The sequence below is a fragment of the Castor canadensis genome, chromosome 5, assembly GCF_047511655.1.
Source record: "Castor canadensis chromosome 5, mCasCan1.hap1v2, whole genome shotgun sequence".
NCBI classification, from domain to species: Eukaryota; Metazoa; Chordata; class Mammalia; order Rodentia; family Castoridae; genus Castor; species Castor canadensis.
The window spans coordinates 146,967,542-146,993,296 of NC_133390.1; the positions used below are offsets into that span (position 1 = coordinate 146,967,542).

Here is a 25,755-nt window from a genome sequence, read left to right on the forward strand (position 1 = left end):
TTACGTTTGGTATCTGAAGAAATTCTCAAGTATTTTTCATGTATTAGGAAAAAATTTAAATAAAATCTTGATTTTATTAGTGATTGAAGCAGAAAACAAAATGCTTCATTTTTCAGAGGAATATTTCTGAAATAGTAGTATGCCTAAGAATCACCTGGGGATCTTGTTAAATTACAGAATAAATTCTGCTGGTGTGAGATTGGGGCCTGATATTTTGCATTTCTAATTAGTTCCCAGACTATGCCTTTTCTGTTGGTCCAATAACCTCACTTTGAGTAGCAAAACTTTAATTCATTATAAAGTAGTTGCCAGAAAATATAAATGTCAATTTAGGAGATAAATGCTGACCAAATACAATATTTTTATTTCATGAAGTTTTCTTGCTTTTGGAAACAGTTTTAATTAGATTTATTTTCCTTTTATAAACTCCAGTAGCAATAAATAATTATAAAAATTCAATAATTATAGAAATGTATGAAGTAAGGTGAAAGTTCATCTTCATTATCCACCCTTATACTTTTCAATCTCTCTCCTCTGGACAAGAAATACTTTGTTATATTAAACACTTTGTATATATAAATAAAAATTAATGGGTGGTATAGTGATACTTTGTTATTTATTAAGAACTCCTACAGTATATTTAGAAGTGTATACTGTGCACCCACACACATAAAATACAAAAAGAAGGTAAGTATTTTTCTTCCACATTCTTTTAAAAAATTAATAAACTGAAACTAATGTCTTTCCAGGTCAATATTTATTTAATTTTGTGGCTACATACTATTCCATGTTATTGGTTGACATTATTTTTATGGGTCACTTTTAGAAAATGGCAAGCATTTTTACATCTTTTGTATTTTTGTAGGCTAATAGTTAAACTTGGGAAAATAATTACAAATTGACCTCCAATGCTGTGAGGAGGAAGTCTCTTCCTTATTTCACCCAGAGCTTATGCTGAAGAAGAAGGAGCAGCAACCACCTGGCACATGTTCCCATGGATGATCACAACTGCCAAGGCTAAACCCAACAGGCAGGCAGATTATTGTCATCTGTTCAAAGCAAGGTACTTGGTATCATGGGGTGAGACAGTTCACTCAGTCTTGTGAGGCATGGAAGAGATGTTTATAATTTTATTGAAAGGAAATGAAGAATTGTGGTAAAATCTGTGATACCATTGAGATTATGTCCTTTGTAGTCTTTCTGTGCTCTGTCCAGGTTTCTATCCTTGGTCAAATCCACTGCATTCAAGCCAAGTTTTCATACCTTGCCATCTGGCTTTTCCATCAGAAAGCACTTGTCATTGAGTGTCTTCATTTTGCTAATGGACCACAGCGACACTTAGTATAGGAAAATAAATTTTTCCCAGTGGATCCCATATGTTCATTGTAGAATCAGAACTAACAGTTATTTAGCATAGTTCAATTGCCAGAGGAAAGAACATGTTGGCTTTTATCTATATTTGTTCTCCAGCAACAGTAAAGAGAATTTTCATTAGGAAGATCTAATGCTAATATGAAGTTTTTGTCCATAAAGATTAAGAAACAATCTGTTTCATAGTTAATTTTAATTGCCTCTACCCCTTTAGTAATTAACTTCTCTCCCTTCCTTTTAAATAACAGAAGAAAGTTGCTGCTGTTTTGTTCATGTTGGAAGACTTTGACCTTTGCAGAACTATCTCAGAGTGTATAGTAGAATCTATTGATGCCCTAATGGTTCCTTCATTGATGCCAATTATTGGATTCACTGCAGCTAGAAGGGGTACACCCATCCCTTCACCTCAACTATTCACATCTCTCTGCTTGTGTTTCTACTTGGGGACTTTGTTGGCACTAGGAGAATTACTGCTTAGAAGTGCAATGAGTTTAATGCCCCCCCCCCCAGTAGCAACCTTCAACCAGTGAGAAACTGGATCCAGTCCATAAACAGCTCAGCCTCCTTGTTGCTTAGTGGGGCACACTCTTAGAAAGACTGAGGCTGCAGCAACCTGCTTATGCACACACCTGTGATTGATGCCTTCTCCCCACTCCTACTCCTCACTTCCTTGTAGTAGGTCCTGGGATCATATCTCAAATAAACTACCTGTACCCACATCCTTGTCTTAAGGCTGGCTTTTAGAGGAACCCAAAATAAGGCAGGTGGTAAGCAGAAAAAACACAGCTCTTCCTAAAGTGCACAGAACTCTGAGCTCCTAAGGCAATAAAGTAATTTATGTATTGATAAAATGGCTGGCAGATGGTATGACTCTGTAAGAACTCACAAGTTAAAATAAGCAGCAGCTGAATACCATACACATACATAGAAAAAACACCTTTCCCTCCCCCCCCCCATGTTGGTCTGGATTTGAAGCACAGAGAAATGGAGTTTCATCCTGGGCAAGGACAATGTCCTGATGCTCTGGCTTCTACTCTCCAGCTAGTTTCACCTGACCCTTTTTCTTCATGGCTCTTCCCTGATCTAGGGGACTCTTTCTATGACTGTTGTCTCGAGGGGTATGAGTAGTTCTGTGCTTATGATTTCCAGAGCACACAGACTTACATCGGACTCACATTCTCATAAAAATTGCTGTCAGCCCCTCTTCTACCCCAGCTGGTGTGTTCTTGAATACCATTTTACAACAACCAGTTTTGTGAAGGTGTCACAAATAGCACCTGCAGCAGCTACCTCTCTTTTTCCTGAGACTTCTCTGTTACCATCTTTTAAGTTACTTTCCACAGACCACGCAGCCATTCTGAAGTGTGGGCAATCCTCAAAGTGCAAGGTCATGAACACCCCTGTAATAAGGAAGTTGGAGGGCCATTTCTCTTTTCATGCCCTTCTGGTGGACACTTGAGGTGTGTTCTGTGTAGCTTCTCAGAGTGCCCCCAGGAGGATTGAGTGCCACTTGCCCATGGTGTTATTGAGCTCAATCACACACCTTTGTTTTGTTCTTTCTAGATCCCCATTGTGGGTCCTGGGGATGAAACTGTTCAAAGTAAACTTCCTTGTGTCCAGCTTGATTTTCTGGGAAGCTCGTCCACATTTCCCTAGTTTCCCTTTTTCCAGTGACTCCTCATATACCCCCCCCAAGACCAGTTGCTCTGATGCCAACATCTTGGCTTAAAGTAAACAAAGGGGTGAAAGCTTAAAAATGAAAATTTGCTGTCAACTAACTGCTCTTAAATTGTTAACTGTTAGTAAAGTTATAAACACATGTTTGTAAATCTAACTTCTTATTCTTGTTGAATTTTTGAGAATTCTAATGACCTTTCCCAGGTCTCAACTCATTATTTTCCACTTTGCTTTGAAATGTACAGTCTTTACACCTGTAGCTATATATTTTTGTGAAAATTTATTGAGTCTGGAAAATGCTTCTTAATATTCACAGCATGTAGGTTGGTGCCATTAAGAATCCAGGGTGATTAAAATGCAATTCTTAAAATTTAAGGATAGTGTAATGAGGATATATGAAAAGCTTTACAAATAGCCAAAGCAAGTGAAATACAGAATGTGAGAAATGTGACAAGTAAAATACTTTGCAAGGTGTTATGGTGGACAGAGAAATCACATCTAGTCAGAAGCACATATTTCACATTGTTCTTCAGTTGAAAAGTGAAGGATGTACCTTTGCTGAGAGCAGCAAAGGCCATGGCCAATTTTTGCCACAATAGCAAAGATGCTTGTGTTGGGTTTGTTAAGTCATTTTGAAGACTTATTTTTCCATTTAATTCTTGGGAACATTTTGATGACTCCAGATATTTCAAATGCCAAAGATGTTTCAACAAGTTTTGGTACTATGGCATTGGATAAGATGTTTATTCTCTCAAGGCTGAGCTTTTAGACTTATGAGATCTATTTTTCCTGTGGTTGCAATGTCCTAAAATATGCATTTTTAAGCATTATGACTCTTTATGTCTGCTGGGTGTTTCTGTTTATGAGAATTCCATTGTTATTCATGTGTGGATGGCAATTTGAATGACCTAGAAAGAGCTAAACAAAAAAATAATGATTACATAATCTATGCCATCTCTAATTAAACTGTATTTTATTTTTCTAAAAGCTACAGATGTTCTATTACTCCTAACAGCCTGCTCACATATTATTTGTGTCATGCAAATAGGATGTTTGTTAGTTTGAAACACTTAGAACAAATCCTGTGTTTCTTTAAATTAAAAAAGCCAGGATCAGGGTATATTAACTGAGTGTCTGTTTTTCTGCATTCTTTTTTGTTTTGCTTTGCTTTTTTTGGTTTTGATTTTGTGTTTTGAGATAGCATCTCTCTATGTAGACCAGGATGGCCTTGAACTTAAACTCATATCCTTCAGTTTCTACCTTCTGAGTGCTGAAATCAGAGGGGTATATCACCTGAAATCTCATGCTTTGATATCTGGGGCCTTTCTGACTCCAGAGGGACTGACCCAGTCCAACACAGTTAACTCATTCCTAGAGATATAGAAACATCTCTCTTGTTAGTGCCCCTTTCAAATGCTATCCAACTCACCAAGATTCTTCATCCCCACTTCTGTCCTAGAAATCTTATACTCCAGGCCACTATCCACCTGCCCTAATCTCCCCAGGGCCAGTTAGCATACAGCTACTAATGCCGGTCCTTTTTTTAAAAAACATATGCATATTCTAGGACAAGTATAAGAAGTGATTGAGAAGAACAGATATCAAGCTCTTAGCCATACTAACCTCAAAGTAGGAGGTTGGAAAGCAAATTTTTGACTCTTCCCTTTGTAGAATATTTTTCAAGGGTTTTTTTTTATTTTTATATTTTTTACTATTTTCAATTTTTAAAAAAAGTTTGAAGAGAACTGGTGAAATTCATTTAGCTGAAAACATACTTCACAACTTGTAAATTATTCTTATAACTCCTTTCAGTCTACTTTCTAGAACAGAATAACAAAAACAAATCCGAAAATTTTGCCTTATTATTAGGCTTGTGACATAACATAAGAAGTGACTCTGTAAGGGAGGGGCATATATGTAGGCTGCTTACCAAGTTGGGAATAAATGAGGGATGGTATTCTATCTTGTGTTCTCATTTCAAATTAATGCCATTTGGAAGAGGGATTAACAACTATTGAAGGAAAGGATATAATACCGAATTTTCTTTGATTTGAGAGGTATAGAAGTTTTTTATCACACTTTTTTGAAACAGATTTGAAAATTCTATAGATTGGTTCTTTCTCTCAGATTGGTTCTGTCTGTCTGTCTGTCTCTCTCTCTCTCTCTCTCTCTCTCTCTCTGATCATTGAATTTTCAGAAAATTTTAAGAAACAAAGTACTTAGATCAGGAACCACAAAAAATGGGGAGACAAGAATGCTAAGCCAGGGTCATGATTCAAATGATTTAATTAGAGAGTAGGTTATCTTAAAGATTGCAAGAGGCCTAGGCCATTTTTACCTTTCAAGTCTCCTAGTATATTAAAAAGCGAATGAAGAAATGACCAGCCTGGGTTAAACATCTGGTATCCTTTCAGTGTTCACATTCAAGGATTGAAGTGGTGTTATCCTTCAACCTTTCAGTTTCCTGCCATGACTGTACATGTAACTTCTATTGAGGTCACATCAGAAATCTGAATATGAGGTCTGTAGTAACTAAGCCCCTGATGGATGGACCTCATTACACCCACCCCTAAGAAACGTTAGCCCAAGTGGAAGCTGTGAGCTCAGTACACCACGCATGTTCACACTTAGGAAATATCCAGGGCTGGGAAATTTCAGCTTCCTTTCCAGAAGTATTAATAAATTAAGAGATGATATGAAGTAGAGAGAACCTACTTCTCTTTCACAGATAAGCCTTCTTGGGGTCAAGGGCAGGTTAAGGCAGGGTGATGAAGAAGTGACGCATCACTAAATACAGCACTTTTAAAAACACTTGGCTATGTTCTTTATGTGTGTCTACCATAGTGCCTATTAAGCTGACATGCACCTAATAAATGGCCACTGATTAAAAGGATAAGTGAGTGAATATGTGGTGAAATTTGGACATGAAAATGTCATTTGATTGTGTATCCAAGAGGAGTGAAAATTAATGTTGGAGCAGGTGTCTGAGGTGATATTTTAAATACAGTAACTTACTTGTGGGGATGTCTTGTTTCTGTTGGATATCAAGGAAAGCGCTGCTTTAGTTAGCATGGTAAACAAACAGGTCAGTAGGAGGCTGGTAGGATTCCATCTTTTTCAACTTAAAACTCTTCTATTTTTCTCATTACTTACCTAGAACCCAAATTTGGTCATATATATATGCACACACTGAATAAAATGAGGGGTGAACTGTGGCATTTTGAAGCTGTGGCTCTCTTTCATCAATGGGAAGACCTAGATTAACATGCAAAATTACTCCCTTGATATCAAAGATACCAATCTTGAGGTAGTAAAAGAATTCCAATCAATTAAAATTTGGGTTACATCTAACAAAACTTAGGTGTTATGATCATCATTTTTGCAATCTAAAGTGAAATCTATGAATCAAACTCTGTAATGTATCATGAATTCATCCCATTTCCATCTAAAGTAGTTAAGTGCTTAATTTCTAATGTATTTTTTTTAACATTAAAAAAAAATCTAGGTGCTGCAGATTCCAAACACAATGAATGTGGGTCTGACCCTTGAGGAGCCTGGGCTTTAATGGGAGGAGACAGGGTTTGTACACAATCACAGTACAAAACTAGTACCTATGCTCAGGGATAAGAACAAAGCAATATGAACTTGTGAGGGGATTCATTTTGTTTGGGGTAATTGGGAAGACCTTCACTAAGAAGGGACTGGGTGTAGTTGTTAACGTCTATAATCCTAGCCATGGAAGGATGGACAGGAGGTTTGCTGACCAAGGCCAGCCTGAAGCAAAAACATGAGACTCTATCTGAAATAACTAAAAAATCTAACACAGTTAGGTTGTGGCTCACTGGTGGAACACCTGCCTACCAAGTGTGAGATCTTGAGTTCAAACCCAATATAGCCAAAAAGAAAAAGGAGATATTTTAGGTTAGACTTCATATTTTTCTTTTTGGGGGGTTTATTAAGAAGAGAGGAAATGACTAAATGATTTTTTCACCCATGAGAAATAGCAAGGGCAAAGGTGAGGAAGAACACAAGATAGTTGGAAATAAAATACAAATCATGTATTTTTCCTCAATGTGAAATTACTGGCAAGCCATATGGTATTGATTTGGCTTGTTTGAAATCTGTTTTCAGTGAACTGAAGGTGTGGCTCAAGCAGTTAAGCACCTACTTTGCAAGTGCAAAGCCTTGACTTCAAACCCCAGTCCCACCAAAAACAAAGTATCTCTTGGCTGGTAAAGTGGCTCAAGTGGTAAAGTGCCTGCCTACCAAGCATGAGGTCCTGAGTTCAAAACCCAATACCACCAAAAAAAAAAAAAAGAGGTCCAATAAAATGTGTTTTCAAATAGAAGAGCAGAGAAAATTGTATTTTAATTGACTTGGTTTTTTCTGGATGAGTAACCTGCCCTTTCAAACCCCTTGTTGCAGAGGGAGAAATCAGGTTTACATCAGTAACTGTTCTGTTGGGGAAATAGCATGTCCCAAAATGGTAAGTACCAAATCAAGTAACGCTAATCCTTGATTAGGTTTAAAAGGTCTTATTTGGCTATTTATTGACTATATATTACATTCATTTTATTTCAATAATATTTACTTATATATTCAAAACCAAACATGGTACACTTTTAGAATTGCAAGAGAGTAGTGATATAATGGGGTACCCAGGGCGGTATAACAAGGATAAGGCTGGAACGATAACCCTGATGTGGTTCAGCTTGCAAGCTTGAAGGTGTTCTCATTTTTATGCAGGTACATTTTCCTGAGAGATCAGTCCTTTACTTACCTCAGCCTTACTACTGACCCTTTTTAAAATTTTTTTTTATTTTATTCATATGTGCATACAATGTTTGGGTCATTTCTCCCCCATTCCCCCCTCAATCCCTCCCTCTCCTCCCCACCCCCTCCCTACCAGGCAGAAACTATTTTGCCCTCATCTCTAATTTTGTTGAAGAGAGAGTATAAACAATAATAGGAAGGAACAAGGGTTTTTGCTAGTTGAGATAAGGATAGCTATACAGGGCATTGACTCACATTGATTTCCTGTGCGTGTGTGTTACCTTCTAGGTTAATTCTTCTCGATCTAACCTTTTCTCTAGTTCCTGGTCCCCTTCTCCTATTGGCCTCAGTTGCTTTAAAGTATCTGCATTAGTTTGCATTTGTTGAGGGCAACACATGCTATCTAGTTTTTTGGGTGTCTTACCTATCCTCATACCTCCCTTGTGTGCTCTCGCTTTATCATGTGATCAAAGTCCAATCCCCTTGTGTTTGCCCTTAATCTAATGTCCGCATATGAGGGAGAACATACAATTTTTGGTCTTTTGGGCCTGGCTAACCTCACTCAGAATGATATTCTCCAATTCCATCCATTTACTTGCGAATGATAACATTTCATTCTTCTTCATGGCTGCATAAAATTCCATTGTGTATAAATACCACATTTTCTTAATCCATTTGACTACTGACCCTTTTCTAGTCACTTTTTCCTTTAGACTGGACCTATTGGCCCATTGCTTGCTTCCAGATCAACGTTATCCAGACCTGATCTCTAGTTCCTTTTCTTCCAATCTCTACCTACCACAGAGCTGACTCCTTGATCTCCACCCCGAGCACGCTACCTAAGGTTATATCTTCGTTCTTTATTGTCATTTGCTTTAATACAAAGAGTATGAGTCCATTGTTTGTTGGCAAAACAAAATACCTAAAGCTCGATACTTATAAAGAAAAGTGGTTTATTGAGCTTACAGTTTTGGAAATTGAAAGTCTAAGATTCAAAGTTAATATCTCCTCTGCCTCTGGTAAGAGCCCCTTTTGTGGGTAACAACATGGTGAAGAAATGAAAAGGGAACCGTGTGCATAAGGGGCCATGTGTGTGGTTTGTTCTTACTTTATAATCACCCATTCTCACAGGAACTAAATCAGGATAACAGCATTGATCCCTTCCAAGGGTGGTATCCTCAATGGTCTAGTTACCTTACATAGGCTCCATCTCTTTTTTTTTTCAGTGATAAGGAAGTAAAATGGACACTTTTATTTCGTTCACTATTAGTGAAAGCATAATTGGTCCAAATATCTTGGAAAATAATTACACCACATATGTTAAGAACCATTACTGATATTCATACATTCTGATGCAGCAATCACATGTCAGTAACCCCATTTCAGTAACTCCACTCCCACTGTCCCACTGAATTCCATTCAGGGAATGTATCCTAAGTCATAATCCTAATATACTATAAAGATATTATACTGTGGCATCATTTATAATAGGGGAAAATGGACACAATCTAAATATATATTATTAGACAAATGGTTAAGTACATTTTGAAACACACACACAAAAATAAACAGCCAACAGCCATAAAAATAATGTATAAGAGAGGGCTGGTGGAGTGGTTGAGTGGTAGAGTGCCTGCCTAGCAAGTATAAGGCCTTGAGTTCAAGCTCCAGTATCACCAAAAAAATATAAGAGAAATGATAATAATGTTAGCCAGAGGCTTTTATTTTAAGCCATTAAGGACCATAGGCACAATGACTAAGGCCTGTGAACTTTTTCAAGGATCCATAAAGGGTTTGAAGATTGACTAAAGGTACTGGCTTCAAGATACGAAGATAACTGTAAAAATCAAAGCCAATAAATGCCAAATAAATGTCAAAAATTTGATACATCAGTTTTATAGATTATTACATTTTAAATTCAGAAAGCTTGAATACATTGAAAAAATTGTTGGTTGAATTATATGAGATTTTAAGAATTCCTGATTATATGTAACCTCTGTTGAGAAGAACTGCTAATAATTTCAAAAACAAAGTTTTAAAATAATTTAGTTGTTTGCCAAGTATGATTCTAACATTGGATGTTGGGTCCCTGTCACAGTTTGAGACTTCAAAAGCAAGCATGGAATGGGCCTATCATAGTCTTAAAATCATCTGGCTAAGAAATATCCTATTTTGAGTACCTACTGTGTTCTGTACATTTAATATGCACCATCTTCTTTACTCTCCATGACAGTGCTTGGATGCAGGTCTGTTTATCATCCCTTCTTTAACTTGAGGAAACCTAGACTGTAGGGAATTTATACAATTAACTCCAGGTCACACAGCTAGGAAAGGTGGAGCTAGGGGTTTGAAGGCAGGTTGAACAGTTTGACTCCAAATCCTGTGCCCTTAATAAGAACACATGCATGTCATAATGCCAAATCTTAAAAAAAAAACTCATCAATTTTATATCTGATTTCACTATAATTTTGGTAAAAATACAGTACTCAATGATAGGCCCCAACTGTTAAGGGTTCCACTGCCTCTCAACTTTACCACATTGGGGACTAAGCTGCCAGCACAAGAACCCTTGAGAAGTGCACTCAAACCACATCCAACGTAAAACACAAAGCAATACACCATCTCATTTCCCTTCAGAACTGTAACATTAAAAAATAAAATATAATAGCATGTATGACTAGAAAACTCAAATGGTTCAGAAAGGGATGAAATTAAAAGTGACATTCTTGTTTTCAACTTCAAGTGTTATTAATTTCTTGTGATGAGTTTCCAGGAAGACTCATGGGTAAATATGCTACATTCTCTGGGCTCAATCTTGTGAATTGTATTTTTCAAGACATTGTTAATATTACCAAAACGTTCAAAATAGCTTGCAGTTTGAAAACTGCTTCTTTTTGAGTCATTTTGGGTTCTTCTCTGTTTCAGGTCATTCTTCACTTTCAGACTTTGATGTTTTGTCTTCTCCTGTTGTTAATTAGGTTCACAGTAAATTACCTGTTGAAATTACTACTTGCCCCTAGTTATTTGTGTTTAGATTTATTTTTCCATTCCCTGCTCCAGTGGTTTTGGTTTTAGCTTTGTTGCTTTCTTCCTTTCCCTAGACTTATTTTGTTATTATTTTCTCACTTCTGATCTTGAGTAAACACTTTCGTTTTCATTCTTTCATGCTTGTTATATAGATATGCAAAGATATGTATTTTATACTATTTGTAAGTCTTAATCTTTATAGTTTTAAATATAATAATCTGTAATTACTATTTATTACTTTGATCCTGGGTATTTTTATAGAAAATTTAAATTATTTAGGTGGACGCAGTTTTTCTCCCCGATTTTGGTTATTGCCTTTTGAGTTATGCATGTACAGGTGTGTACATCGAGACTATAATCTCTGCTATTCATGACTTGTTCTAATACATGACCAATTTCTTTGTAAATATGAGTGATCAAAATTAAGCATATTCTGGCACCAGTTATGGAGGTTCATGTTTATCCCATGTACTCAGGAAGCAGAGATAGGAGGATTGAGGTTTGAGGCCAACCCTGTGGAAAAAGTTACTGAGACCCTATCTCAAAACTTGGGGCAAGTCAGGTTCCGTGACTCATGCCTATAACCCTAGCTACTTGGGAGATGGAGACTGGGAGGACCACTCTGTCAAAAAATGTTCACAAGACCCTATCTGAATCAATAAAAAGCTGGGCTTTGTTGTATGTACCTGACATCCAAACTACATGGGAAGCATAAATAGGAAAATCACTGTCCAGGTTAATCAGGCATAAATACAAGTCCCTATTGAAAAAATAGCTAAAGCAAAATGGCTGGAGGCATGGCTCAAATGGTAGAGTGCCTGTCGGGTAAGTACAGGGCCCTAAGTTCAAACTCCAGTACCATCAGAAGAAGAAAGAAGAAAAAGAAAAAAAGTGTATCTTTCTTATGGGAACATGGTGTTTAATATATTTTTATTATTTTAGCTTCTTATTTGATTCAGAACTTCAAATTCTTGCATATCCACATTTAATTTTCCCTAGCATTTCTTGCAATTAAGGTAAATTTTTGTTGTACATTAAATTTGTCATCTTCATGTGTTTTGTCTTTTTTAAGCATCATTTCCTTGAATTCAAGCTTCTCTGACATTAATATCACTCCAAATTTTATTCATATTTCTCTGATCTGGATTGTTCATGCTTTAAAAGCTTACCCTTTCAGAATTCCTTTATATTATTTGTTTTATATAACATGCATTTGTTGCTGTTTTACAAAACCTGTGATAATGTTTTATTCATTTTAATTTATATGTTTAAAAATTTTTACTATGATATATTCATTATACAGAAGGGGATTCATAATGACAGTTATGATTAGGCTTATGTTGTACATTAGTTATATTGCCCCAACTTCTGTCCCCTCAACCCTCTCTCTGTCCCACTTAAAACATTGCAAGAGTCTTCTTTATTCTATTTCCTAAAAGTATATGAAGTCTATCAACCATATACCCTCACCCCAATCTCCTTCATTCACCCTTCCCCTCCCATTTGTATCCCCCACACACTGTACCTATTTTACAGTCCTGTTTTTCATTGTTAATGTTTGAGTTGATGTTCAGAGGGTTTTCTCAATGTATGCCCACTGTGGGTGTACTTTTACTTTGGTCCATTAAACCTCTTCCATTACTTTCCCTTACCCCTTTACCTTCCACCCTCCATTTTTCAGCAGCTTTTGATACATGTCCTCATATTCTCTACCATCACATATTATGCTTTGTGATATTACTGATGCTGTATCATTTTCTTTCCTTTTTCCTTTTCCCCCTGAGTTCCATAGAGTAGTTCCACTATTGCAAACATGTTCTACATATAAGTTTGTATATGATTATGCTTATTTTTGCTTGCACAACAACAACAAAAAAAACAGTCACTAGATTCAAGAGACAGCTCACAGAATGGAAGAAAATCTTTGCCAGAAACTCATCCAGTAAGGGACTAATATCCAGAATCTACAGGGAACTCAAAAAACTCAACCCCCAAAGCATCAACATCTTAATGAAAAAAAATGGGCACATGAATTAAACAGGGAATACTCAAAGCAAAAAGTACAAATGGCCAGTAAATACATGAAGAAGTGTTCAACTTCCCTGGTTATAAAAGAGAGGCAAATCAAAACACTTAGATTTCATCTCACCCCAGTTAGAATGGCCATAATCAAGGGTAATAACAACAACAAATGCTGGCGAGGATGTGGTAAAACAGGGATCCTTATGCACTGTTGGTGGGAAAGCAAATTAGTACAACCACTGTAGAAAGCAGTATGGAGATTCCTCAAAAAGCTAAAGATAGAACTATTATATGATCCAGTGATACCACTCCTGGGTATCTACCCAAAGGAATGTAAATCAGGATACAATAGAGATATCTGTACAACAAGGTTCATTGCAACACTAATCACAATAACCAAGCTTTGGAAACAACCCAGGTGCCCTACAACTGATGAATGGTTCAAGGAAATGTGATATATAGATATATATAGATAGATAGATAGATATAGATAGATAGATGTATGTATATACAATGGAGTTTTACTCAGCCATAAGGAATAATGACATGTGGTTTGAAGATAAATGGATGCAATTGGAGAACATCAGTTAAGTGAAGTAAGCCAAACTCAGAAAAACAAAGGCCACATGTTTTCTCTCATACATGGATGATAGATCCAAACATATGCTCAAAATAAATTGATATTTTTGATAGTTTCATTTGGACTTACTCCTTTTTTTTTTTTTTTTGCTGGTTCTGAGGTTTGAACTCCTGGCTTCATACTTGTTAGGCATGCACTCTACCACTTGAACCATGCCTCCAGCCCTTTTTCATGTTGGTTATTTTTGAGAAGGGTCTCATGAACTATACCCCCAGGCTTGCTTTGAACTGTGATCCTTCTGATCTTTACTTCCTGTGTAGCTAGGATTACAGGCAAGAGCCACTTGCATGTGGCCATATCTGTCATCTTGGTATCTTTCAACATTCTGAGTTCAATTGAACCAGCTTTTTTAAATCTTCAAGCTATTTATCTTATTCAAGTTTTTCAGATTTGGACTCTTTAGTTTCTGGTACTGTTAGTACTATTTGGATAAATTATTTGACTACTTTTATTTTTTATTTACATTTTTGACTTTTGCCATTTTTCTCTTTTCTTTTTATTGTTTACTTTTTTACTAGCTATCTAGACTAAGGAACAGAACGAAAAGACTAGAAATCAATTTGCTTGCTTAATTCCACAGGAGTTTCTATCAATTAGTTCTCCTTGAAACAATAAGATCAATGTAAATTTGAGCAAACCTAGCATGAAAATAGCAATTCTGTGGGAAAAAGTAAATTAAGATGCAATAAAATATTGAGGTTGTTTAAAAGTCAGCATTGCCAACATGAGTAGGCACAACCCAAAAGCAGTGGCTAAGAATAATAAGTAGGTAATACTGCTGATAAGTTTATGGGTTCACCTAGATGGTTCTTCTGGTCTCAGCTGGGCTCCTTCATGTGCTTGTGGTCATCCATGGGTCAAGTGAGCAGCTCTCATAACCTTGGTGGGTGTTCTCAACATGTTTGGGAGGCAGATGACTATAGACTTGTCTTAGCTGTTCTACATGTGTTCTCATCCTCTAGCAGACTGGCTGGGGCACATTTCCAAGGTTCTGACAGGAATCTAAAAACAAAGTGGAAATACAAGGAACCCCAAGACTCAGACTCAGCCTGGGAACCAACTTTTACCCTCACTTCTGATATGTTTTATTGGCCCAGCCAAGTCCAAAGTCTAGTTGAAATGTAAGAGATGAGGAAACACCTGAGTCACATTGCAAAACCATGGACAGCAGAAAATCTGAAACACTTTGGCAATGGGTATTCCATTTGTTACTATAGATTGAACATCCCTAATCTGAAAATTTGAAATCATAAATGTTCCCAAGTCCAAAAATTTGGGAGCACAAACATGACAGCAAAGTGGAAAATTCTGTACCATGAAACTTTACTTAATGCATAAAACTAAAGTTGTTTGTATAAAATTACCTTTATGCTATATGTATAATGTGTATAGAAAACACAAATAAATTTCTTACTTAGACTTGGGTCTCTCTCTCTATATATATATGTGTGTGTGTGTGTATATATATATATATATATATATATATATATATATATATCACTATGTATGTGCAAATATTACAAAATCAAAAACAAAACACCGAAAAACTAGAGCCCATGAGCCAAATCCTGCTCACTTTTTGTTTTAGTAAATAAAATTTTTTGGAACCCCCCCCAAAAAAAAAAACTGAATACCAAAACACTTCAGTCTCAAGCATTTAATTTCAGTCCTTTGTATTCAGGTCCTTTGCCTTGCACATTTTTTTTTTAGTCAACAGATCTTTAGTTTCATGCACTTTAAGGAGTTTTTAAACTCCAGCATTTTTCTTTAAAAGAAAAACCATATACCTCATCACTTTAAAAATACAGAATGAAGTCTATTGTGCAGCAGTTCATTTGGGGCTTTTATAATGTATTGTTCTATGACCTGATGCTGAAATTTTGGTTTCTTTTATATTCTGGAATTATTGAAAATATTTACACAGCAATTTATAAACTTTGCAAGAGACTATATTTTTCAGGCTTAAGCAAAAATTTTTGGAGAAAATTCATACATATTCATACTTGCATTTTATATTTGTATGTATAAAACACTAGTATAATTTAAGAAAGATAGAATTTATACAGCTGCTGATAGGTTTTATTATTGTCATGTCCATTTTCAGGAATTGTTCATTTTTCTGAATGATTAATTCACATATCTTAGATTTGTGAGCATAGAAACACAGTCCCATCATTTCACAAGAGTTATGTTTACATTATCTTTCTCAATCATACTATAAGCACTCTCCAGTAAAATAAATCTAGCTGTAAAGCACACAACCTCAAGGAATAAAGTGTTTTTCAGTATATTTGTCTAAATTTGGCAGGCCAATTTCAGAAACATGAATCTCACTTGAGAAGGAATCTGTGGTTTTCTCCTTTTGAAATTGTCAAGACAAACAGTGACATGAAATCATAGTGTTTCATAAAGATGTTATTAAGTAAAATTACCAGGGATCAAAACTTAAAATGAAAAAAATCTAGGATATATACATAAGTCTTTTTTCTTATTGAGTAAAACCATTCACACACATAAAAAATGAAATGGAGAACTTAAGTAATTCTTATTTTGACAGTGCTATTTGACTGCAAATTAGTAAGCCTTGAGATATTTATTGAGAATATCACCACATTATAATAAAAGTGAGGTAAAATTACATGTTCCATAAATTATATCCTCTGTAGTTGATATGTATTAAGTGATGTTATCAAATAGAAAATTCGGAACAGTTACAGTATCCCAAATTACTGAAACTGAATTTAAATAACTAGCTAATTGATCATACTTATATTATTTCAGTTGGTGGTCTCTAAGGACAATTAACTAATATAGGAATACTATTAGCAATTTGTCCATAGACGAAAACTTTGCTCTACTCTTAATGGGGCCAGTCTAGTAACTAGAGACAAATTAAAGAAAGTAAACAAGTGGAAGAGAACTAGAAACTATAGAGGATGTAGTATAGATAAACTATAAATAAGGCCACCTACTTTTTGATCAATATTTTATGTTTTCATATATTATCACATTTGATCAATACAACGTATTAGTCATTCAGGCAAGTTCTACTAAATCAATTGTACACTTGTGAGTTTATACAACTTGCTCTGAACTTAAGTTCAGAGCCTGTCTGTAGTGTGTACAGCATGTTACCTGCCTCAAAGACCTTGTTCCCTCACAAGATAGCACTAACATTTGGCCCTATATGTATACCCTTCTGGAAGTGCTTAGCTACTACTAGGGATGATGAAGGTAGAGGAAGAAATTCAAAGAACGTGATGGAACAATTTCTAGTCTTGAAAAATGGCTGCAGAAAGGTCACTTAGCTTAAAAACACTTCTTTTTAGACAATGAACCTAATCTCTTTAATTGGAGTCATGGAAAATCTCAAAAACCAAAGCATGTAGATTTCAAATCCTGTATTAAAATTATCCTAGCAACATTTAACCTACATTTTATTTCATGTCAAATAAGGAATAATGAATAATACTGGCAATGCTAATGATTGCAACAATTTATTCTCTCATTATATCTTATATTATTATTTTGCAATACCACACACTTCAGGACCCCATGGGAAAAGTGTACGTCTTTGCCCCGCTGATGTTAGATTCAGTCATGTGACTTTCTTTGGCCAAATGGAACGTGACCCAAAGTGATAAAGTGCCACCTCCAAGCCTACACTTTAAAAGTCAACATGAATATCCCTCTGTCCTTCCCCAGTCATATCACCATGATAAGTACTCCCTGGTCCAAGAAAGATGATGGATCTGTGAGCCAGACATGGATCCAACCTGCAGCTTAGACCCCAGACTTACCATGCCTAGCCTTAAACAGCTGAATCTCAGCAACCAATAGTGGAATTACTGGTGATAAAGCAGGCAGGACAGTGTGTAAAAGGCTACGAATACCAGATTAAGGTATTCATTATTTTTCAGTGGAAACTGAGCTACAAGTTTCTGAACATAAAAACAGGCATACACATTATGCCTGTTGCCTGAAGATCATTCAGGCAACAATATATAGAGCAGAGGCCAAAGACTCCAAGTAGAATCTATTTCCATAGCTCTCACAGAAGAGGAAAACCATTTCAGTTTGGCACTAAGACTTTGAACATGCATGAGGAATAAATAAGACTGTGTGAAGAAATCAGGGTTGGAAATTTAGAGCACGATGGCTTAATGCTCAAAGGAAATAATGAACCCAAACCTCCAGGGAATATGGTTGTCACCTAGTTGGAGAATCTCTCAGAACAATCACGCAGTAATATTCTGGAGTGAGCTTTCTCCCACTCTCTTGTTACTACTGAACCTAACTGGGCCTAACTGAGAGCGACAGGAGAAGCAGAAACGACACAGGATAAACACACAGAAAGTTAGGGCCAGGTGTGTTGGGTGCTCAGGTGGAGACACACAAAACAGCCTCATTGCTTTTATCTCAATCTCTTCTCTTTACTCTGCTTCTTTTCTCTATTTTTATTCTTTAAGGACTTACTCCTTTACAGTTCTTTAAAACCTTGCTTCTAAAGTCTTCTTTAAAACCTTGCTTCACTATTCTTTAAAACTTTCCTTAGACTTGCTCTCTCCCATGTTTTCTCTTAGCCTTTCTTTAGCATACTCTCTCTGAAAGTCTTTGCCCTCACACTTGCACTGTCCCATGTTCTCTTTAGCTTTTCTTTAGCTTAGCTTTTCTAAAGCCTATGTATAAAGTTCTCAGTGCAGACGTGCACTGTCCTTGCAAGCTGCCAACCAATTCTATCAATCCCTCTTTAGCAATTCCCCTTCAGCAATTTATTTCCCTTCAGCAAACCTCTCTTCAGCAATCCTCCCTTCAGCAATTCTCCCTCAGCCAAAAAGCTCCCTCTATCAAAAAGCCTCATGTCCTCCTTCAGCAAGTGTTTTATACCCAGTGGTAAACAAGGACGTGGAGCAACATTTCTCAGGGAAGGGCGTGACATCACAAGACGAACCAGCATTCCTGCTTCTCTGAATGTAAACAACTTAGGAAAAGCCCCTGAGCTGCTTCTCACCTTATGTCCTCATAGGCTTCTCCTACTCTGCTCTCCACAATAGTCTGCAGTTGTTTTCTGTTTTCTTTACTTTGGTCTCCCTTAATAAGAGTTTTCTGTTAATACCTTCATTTTACTATGTTTTCTTAAAAGTACTTAATGACGTTCTTAAGAATTAATTGTATTGGAACATCAAGTGAATTATTGACTCATTTTTTTCCAATACTGAAAGCAAATCTAACAAATGAACTTTTGAGTCCTATTACAAATGTTTTCGATCTCCTTAAGAATTTATAGCACTAATTTATAGGATTTTCCTGGAGGCACCTACCAATATAATATAACCAATACCTCAGGGTTATTAGTACCAAGAACAAGCCAAATGACTTAACAAAAACAAGTGAAAAACCTAAGATAGTGGTTTTCAGTTCTGCTTGCACATTACAACCACCTGGAGATGTTTTAAAAAATCTGTCTGTCAGGGTTTTACCCCAAACAAAAGAGTACTTGCTTCTTAAAAGCTCCCTACTGATGTAGGCAAGGTTGAGTTTGGGCATATACATTTTATGCAATTTTTAAGTCAAATAATCCAGGAACTTTTTCTATACAAAATAGATGAAAAGCATAATTCTCTACAGCTTAGTTTTAATATAGTCAGGCAAAAAATGTTCTACTTTAATTTGTACATTAGTCTGCATATTGATTAAAGAACTAAATCAAATTTTGTTACTTTCTTTTTTCTCACTTACTTTTTGATATTTTTAATTGTATTCAATTGTACATAACATAAATTTGAAACCCTATACTCATTAAACAACAATTCTTCATTCCCCCTTTTCCCTAACTCCAGGGACTCATCATTCTATTTTTGGTCTCTATGAACTTGACAATGCTTAGGCATCTCATATAATTGGAATCACATGAAAGTAGTTTTCTTTTCAAGCCCAGTTCATGTAACAAGATTTTTATAATGTCCTTGAGGTTCATCCATGCTTTACTATGAGTGAGATTCATTTTAGAAGCTGGATAATAATCCATTGAATGTAAATACCACATTTTGTTTATCCATACATCTATTCAGTTTCTTCCACCCTTTGACTTTTGTGACTAATGCTGCTATGAACATGGGTAAACAAATAGCTATTCAAAAACTTGCTTTAAATTATTTTGGGTGTATACCCAGAATTTCTGGATCATATCATTCTATGTTTAATTTTTTAAGAACCATTATACTGTTTTCCACAGAGGTGGCATCATTTTGAATTCCCACTCAAACCATTGGGTTTCTCCACATCCTTGCCAATACTTGTTATTTTCTGTCTTTTAAAAACAATTTAGCCACTTTAATGGCTATTAGGTGATAGTTCATTATGGGTTTGATTCACATTTCCCTAATGATTAATAATATTGAACATCTTTTTATGCTCATACTGGCTATATATATATATATATATATATATATATATATATATATATATTTGGAGGAATGCCTATTCAAGATCTTTGCTCATTCTTTAGTCAGGTTTTTTGTTTTTGTTGTTGTTGAGTTTAAGAGTTCTTTACATATTTTGAGTGCCAGATACACGATTTGCAGATATTTTCTCCCATTTATGGATTGTCTTCTCACTCTATTGATTATGTCTTTTGATGCACAGAAGTTTTTAATTTGAGATAGTCAAATTTATCTTTTTTTTGCCTATGCATTTGGTGTCATATCTAGGAAATCATTGCCAAATCATCCAGTTGCTTTTAGCAAAATCTGTCTTCTAAGGCACAAATGATGATTTGCAATGCAAATCAATTGAATAGCATGGATTAGTTTTCTCGTTCAAAACCCAGGATATTAATAATGAATAAAATTAAAACTGGCAAGTTCTGGGGTTTTATTGAAATTGTAATTTTTGAAAAAGTATTGCATTTTATTTGTTTAACTAGGTTTCTAATTCATATATGGATCCTTTCAAATTGAAATATAATGGGGAACTTTTTGAAGATAAAGTCTAATTTGTCTTTGTTTTGTCAGACTGCCTAGTTCAGGGAGTAGCAAAGAATATCTCAATATACCTTTAAAATAATAAAATAGTAGCTTAGGAGTGGTTAATGACATTATTTACACTGTGTATTCATATTATGAATGAGCGAATTGAGAACCTAAAGGCAAAGTAATTTAAGTGATCAATATGGAATACAAAATGATGCCTTAGTTGTGCATACAACAAAAATGCATGGGCTTGAAGTTTGGAAAGCCTGTCTGAACTAATAGGACAATGGCCACCTTTGGGATGCTAGTGTGGCTATGTCACACTTTATTTGTGAGCAGGTGGTGCAAGGGGAACATAGAAATAAATGTGGTGCTCCCACATCTCATGAATCCCCTAGGAATTAGCAAAGTGTGTTGGGGGATGCTAAGAGACCCTCTGGAAATTGCCATGTTGGCTGACCCAACTTTACATTTTAAAACTCATTTTATTTTCTAAAATGTACAGCATTTTAGACCTTCAGGAGATGCAAGTCACTAGCTTCTTATGCCCTTCTTTTCAGCTGGGGAAATGAAGGCCTAGGAAGGCAATAAATTGGCACACAAATAAGCTGCCAGTAAGTGATATGGTCAAAGTACCTATGGGACTCCCGTTTTAAAAGCTTATATATTGTTGATAATGTCATCGGAAGCAGAAACAAACAAACAAGTATTGTAGGTATTCATTGCAGGTCTTTCCCTTGTCTTCTGGAGCTTTCTCTCTGTCAGCCATTCCCAAAGCCAGAAAATATTTGGCTTTTAGCACTAACTTCCCCAAACCTAGTAGCAAAGCCATGCTGATACTGGCCATGGGAACTGCCCTCTTCAGGCCTAGCTCCCCTTTAGCTGGTCTAACCATATCAGCCAACAGAAATGGAATGGCTGGATCCAAATTTTCTCCACTCTCAACTACCTTTGACGAAAGGTGCTCCCTTCTGTACTGGTAGCATATCTTGCTATTCCAAGTATTGCTACTGTGTTCACAAAAATTCTACTGACAAGATTGATGATTTTCCAAAATGTTCAGATTCATATGGTCTTCCATGTAACAGCATTCACTGGAAAGTTATTGGACATCTGTGAAGTCATTTGGGGTTGGACTAAACTTTTCATGTGTTATGAAATTGGGTCAGTGCATTAGAATTACTTTTTAGTAGTTATGATTGTACTAATAAAATGTTGTTCTTTAGTGGAAATGGCAGTGTTAGGAAACTTTGAAGAGATGAATTTCAAAATTTCTAATTAACATATATGTACAAGATGTCAGAAAAAAAACCCAAGAATCTTCTATTAATATACAATAAACTTAAGATTTATTTTACTATTATGATTATAATGTGCCCTATTCATACTGAAAAAGCCAATATTGTTCAATTCTTAGAGTAGCAAGTAGAAAATTCATAAGAAGAGAAGTTTTTCTTTCTTCTTATATTTTGTTATTACAGTGAAGTCATTGTACTTATACGATTGGTTTCTGGATTGCTTAACAGAGCAAAAGTAGAGTTGTGGGGACTCATTTCTATTGGATATTGTAAAGAACTTCCTAACAGTGGGTTGTCTTGTGAGGTAAGAACTGTGTCCCATGCAAATGCTTGGACAGAAATTAGATGGCTATCTTTCAGAAATATTGTAGAGTATAATTCTTAATTGGATGAAAAGTTTACTGAATGACTTCCAAGGTTCTTTTGAATCTTAGGACTGTGCTGCTGTAGTCTGTAAAATAGAACCAGAAGTATCCCTAGTTGAATCATTGATAAACAATGTTTTAGAAATGCATCCTCACCTAACTGAATTTGTAATTTAGCAGAAATAAAGCTATGTTTCTAGAACCTGTAAAGAGAGATAGTAACAGATTTGGATGCAAAAAGGAGCTAGAGAAACCCAGAAGGTTATACAGACTCAGATGCCCTGAGTAGCACACCAGGCACACTAAAGATGGATACATCTTGAAGACTAACTTCAAGAGCTATTCATAATGTAAAATATCCCTTCTTATCAGATTATTGTCATCATTAATCATTTATATTAAGAATGTATATGAGAGAACTCAGATAAAATAGTAAAGACCACCCAAAACTCATTTGTTAAGTTACACCCATGGACCATTAAATATTAGCACAGTTGACTGTAGACATTTCTTAGGTATCCAAAAAGCTCATACAAGACCAATTTGAATGTTTGTCTTGATACCCTTTTGTTTTTTTGTACTCATTGCTCACACATCACATCCCTACTCCCCTTTGCCATGTTCCTCTTCCTTATCCCTGCCCCTAGTTCTTCTCTAGGGTAACCTGACCTTAGACAGTCCCTCATATTCAGGACTTGTTTCTCTGTCACCTCTGAATCAACCTGATCTGTCTGTCATCCCTGTGAGCTTGTGGAGTGAATTAATGGCAAGATTTAAAGACAAATAAAAACTAAATATCTCTTTCATGATATTTTCATGCAGTCAAATTTTCTTAGAATTGGAAAACCATTTCATAAAATAATACTTCTATAATTGTACATTCCATGCAAGTGATCAGCAATTAAGAGCAATAGCTTAATGGTCTGGTTGTGTCCCTCATATCCACCAAATAGGTCATTGACTTCTAGATCTGTACATAAACTTGGAAACTACATATTCAAATGATTTTAAGTCCATTACTACAATCTGTACTCATTTAACAAAATTTAACCAGCTTTTTTCTGTGGAGGGGCTATTACATTTTTCAGTAAACATCCTGACCAAAACATAGATAACATTGTATTAACCCTAACTCATTGTATTCTAAAAGTTTAAACAGTTGTTGTCTGCGAGACTAAACTATTATTTTTCCGTACCAAGAATGATTTTACTATTTTTGTAAGAAGTTTATTTAAGTGGTAATTTGCATAGATCCTAAATGATTTTTCAGTTTGTTGAGAAGAAACACCTGAAAAGGTTAAGATGTCAAAAAGTCCCAAATATGCCAATGGAGCTGACATATGAGGACCACAGATTGAATTTAAGAAGTTGTAACGACACTGATAAAACTGAATCAATTAACCAGAGTCATTTGTAACAGAAGCATATGTATATGTCATAAAAATCTATGAATTTATATCACAAAAACCCAAATCCAAGGCATCTAGGGTAGCCCTATATCTGACAAAAATAAAAAATAAAAAACCAAACCAAAACAACATCTATTTGCTTCCACTGCACCAAAGTTGTGACACAAGAACAAGGAATCAGGTAATTCCAGATAAGTCCAGTTTCAGTGTTTAAGGTGTCATTAGATCATACTAAAATGTTCTCTTTACAATGTCCTGTGTTTTCAGACACCAAACCTAAAATAGTAGGGCTCCTTTCCTCATGTTCATGTGCTCAAACCTTATCTTTGCCCCAAGGATAATTCTGAAAATACACTGGCTGTTTGAGGACAAATATTGATTACCTTTGCCATGTGGAGTCAAGGAAAAAAAACCCATAGATGGCCAAAGCATTCATTTTCTCAAACTTTCTCTTCTATCAAACCTTTTTAGCCAAACTGCTAGAAAAGATTGAAATGAAAGTTCCCATCTTTTACTCTTTCGATCAATACTTGGGGGAGAAAATAACATGGGTAGGCTCTAGTTTCCTAGATAAATGAAACTCCCAGCTGGAAACAGAAACTGTGAGTAGTACCTATAGAACTTGCCCACTCCATGTTTTGAAAGTGGAAGGCAGATAAAATAGAACCTGCCCATTCTGTTTTTGGAAAATGGACGGTAGGTTTTTCTTCTCTTACCTCAAGAATGCATTCACTTATATAATCTCACTCATAAAAGGAAAATTTAGGGTCTGAGTGGGCTAGGTCAGACCTGTAATCCCAGCCACTCAGGTGGTAGAGATAGGGATGGAAGATCATGATTTGAGGCTAACCCTTTCTGAGAAATAACTAAAAGCAAAAAGGGCTCAAATGGTAGAGCTCTGCCAGCAAGTATAAGGCCCAGAGTTCAAGCTCTAGTATTGCCACAAGAGAGAGAGAGAACGAGAGAGAGAGAGAGAAAAGAGAAAAGAAAGGAGAATTTAACTGAACACCTGACAAGCTCACCTTAAAAAATGCTTCTTTGGTGTGGACAGTGTTCTGGCAAGCTTTCTCAAGTAGCTGTTCCACTGTACAGAGTACCTTCATCTTTAGAAGACAGAATTGCTGTCCTTGGGCAGCAGGTCCCCTTCACTCACAGCTGGAAAGTGGACAGGAAGCGTCCTGGGGCTGACTTTCTGTGTTGCCTACAAGTGGCTTCCCAGTAGCATTACTAGAATCCAACACCCTGTTTCTGCCCTTGTTGAAGTCATAGTTTTCTTCCATCTCTCCTTTGACCATATAGAAAATGACTGAGACAAAAACACCTATGGCTGCCATTAAGAAAACAGCATATAAGGTGACAACAATGGCCAAAGCAAGAATGAGATCCACAACAAAAATGATAAGTTTTGCCAACATGTCTGTGCTTCTCCTCATTTATAGAATATGTTTTAAAATTCCAAAAGGCACCCAGTATGCAAGCAAGCTTTTGAGAAATGTGAGCAGGAAAAAAAGATATTTCTAAATGTGTTAAAGTTTGTCATAATTCTTCCAAGTATCTATGCGAGCATGGGAAACTTTTGATTACCCAACTAGTACAAAGCAGGTCAAGGATGGATGATTGCCTCACCACAAATCCTCTAATGGGGAGACGTCCAAGGATTCATTTTTATCTCTTAATTGTGTAACCGATTCACTTGTATTGTGGACTTCCAAAGGGCAGAAGTATATTGATGTGCATTTATAACATACATGGTCTCTATGGAAATCTGATGTTTCTTATTAAATTAAAATGCACTAGTCCAGTGTAAAGGGGAAATAAATCCATCTTTTAAACAAGTGAAGATTCAGAAAGTTTATCTCTTGCATGTGTTTTTTCCCCCTTCAAATTGCTAGAGAATATAATCCAATAAAACATCTTTCTTATTGAAAGAGGTATACTTGGCTTGCAAAAAATTGTGAACTTGACAAATAGAGCAATGAAGTTAAATTCCAGAATCACAGCTCAGCAGCGGACATAAAAGGCAATAAATTCAAATTAGAAAAGCAAGTTACAGAGCTACCAGTGATAGGCTGTAGGAAGACAGTCAGTTTCCTGTATTAAGTAGCACAATTAAAGAGCATGATAATCTAAAAATAAAATGACTAGGATATTTCTTAGTTAACAAGGTAAACGAAAGGTAATATGAAGTTCCAAGAAAAGCAT

General features: G+C 35.9%; 1 protein-coding gene across 2 annotated transcripts in view; it reads right to left on the minus strand.

Annotated features, from left to right (window-relative positions):
• Nucleotides 1-24,702, minus strand: part of Ankef1 (ankyrin repeat and EF-hand domain containing 1) — a 66,198-nt gene extending 41,496 nt beyond the window's left edge. The window contains exon 1 of one of the 2 annotated variants that reach the window (XM_074074349.1): nucleotides 24,576-24,702. The gene's annotated coding sequence lies outside the window, so the exon portion shown is untranslated. The remainder of the gene's footprint in view (nucleotides 1-24,575) is intronic. The other variant, XM_074074348.1, reaches the window with a different exon arrangement.
• Between the last annotated feature and the right edge of the window lie 1,053 nt (nucleotides 24,703-25,755).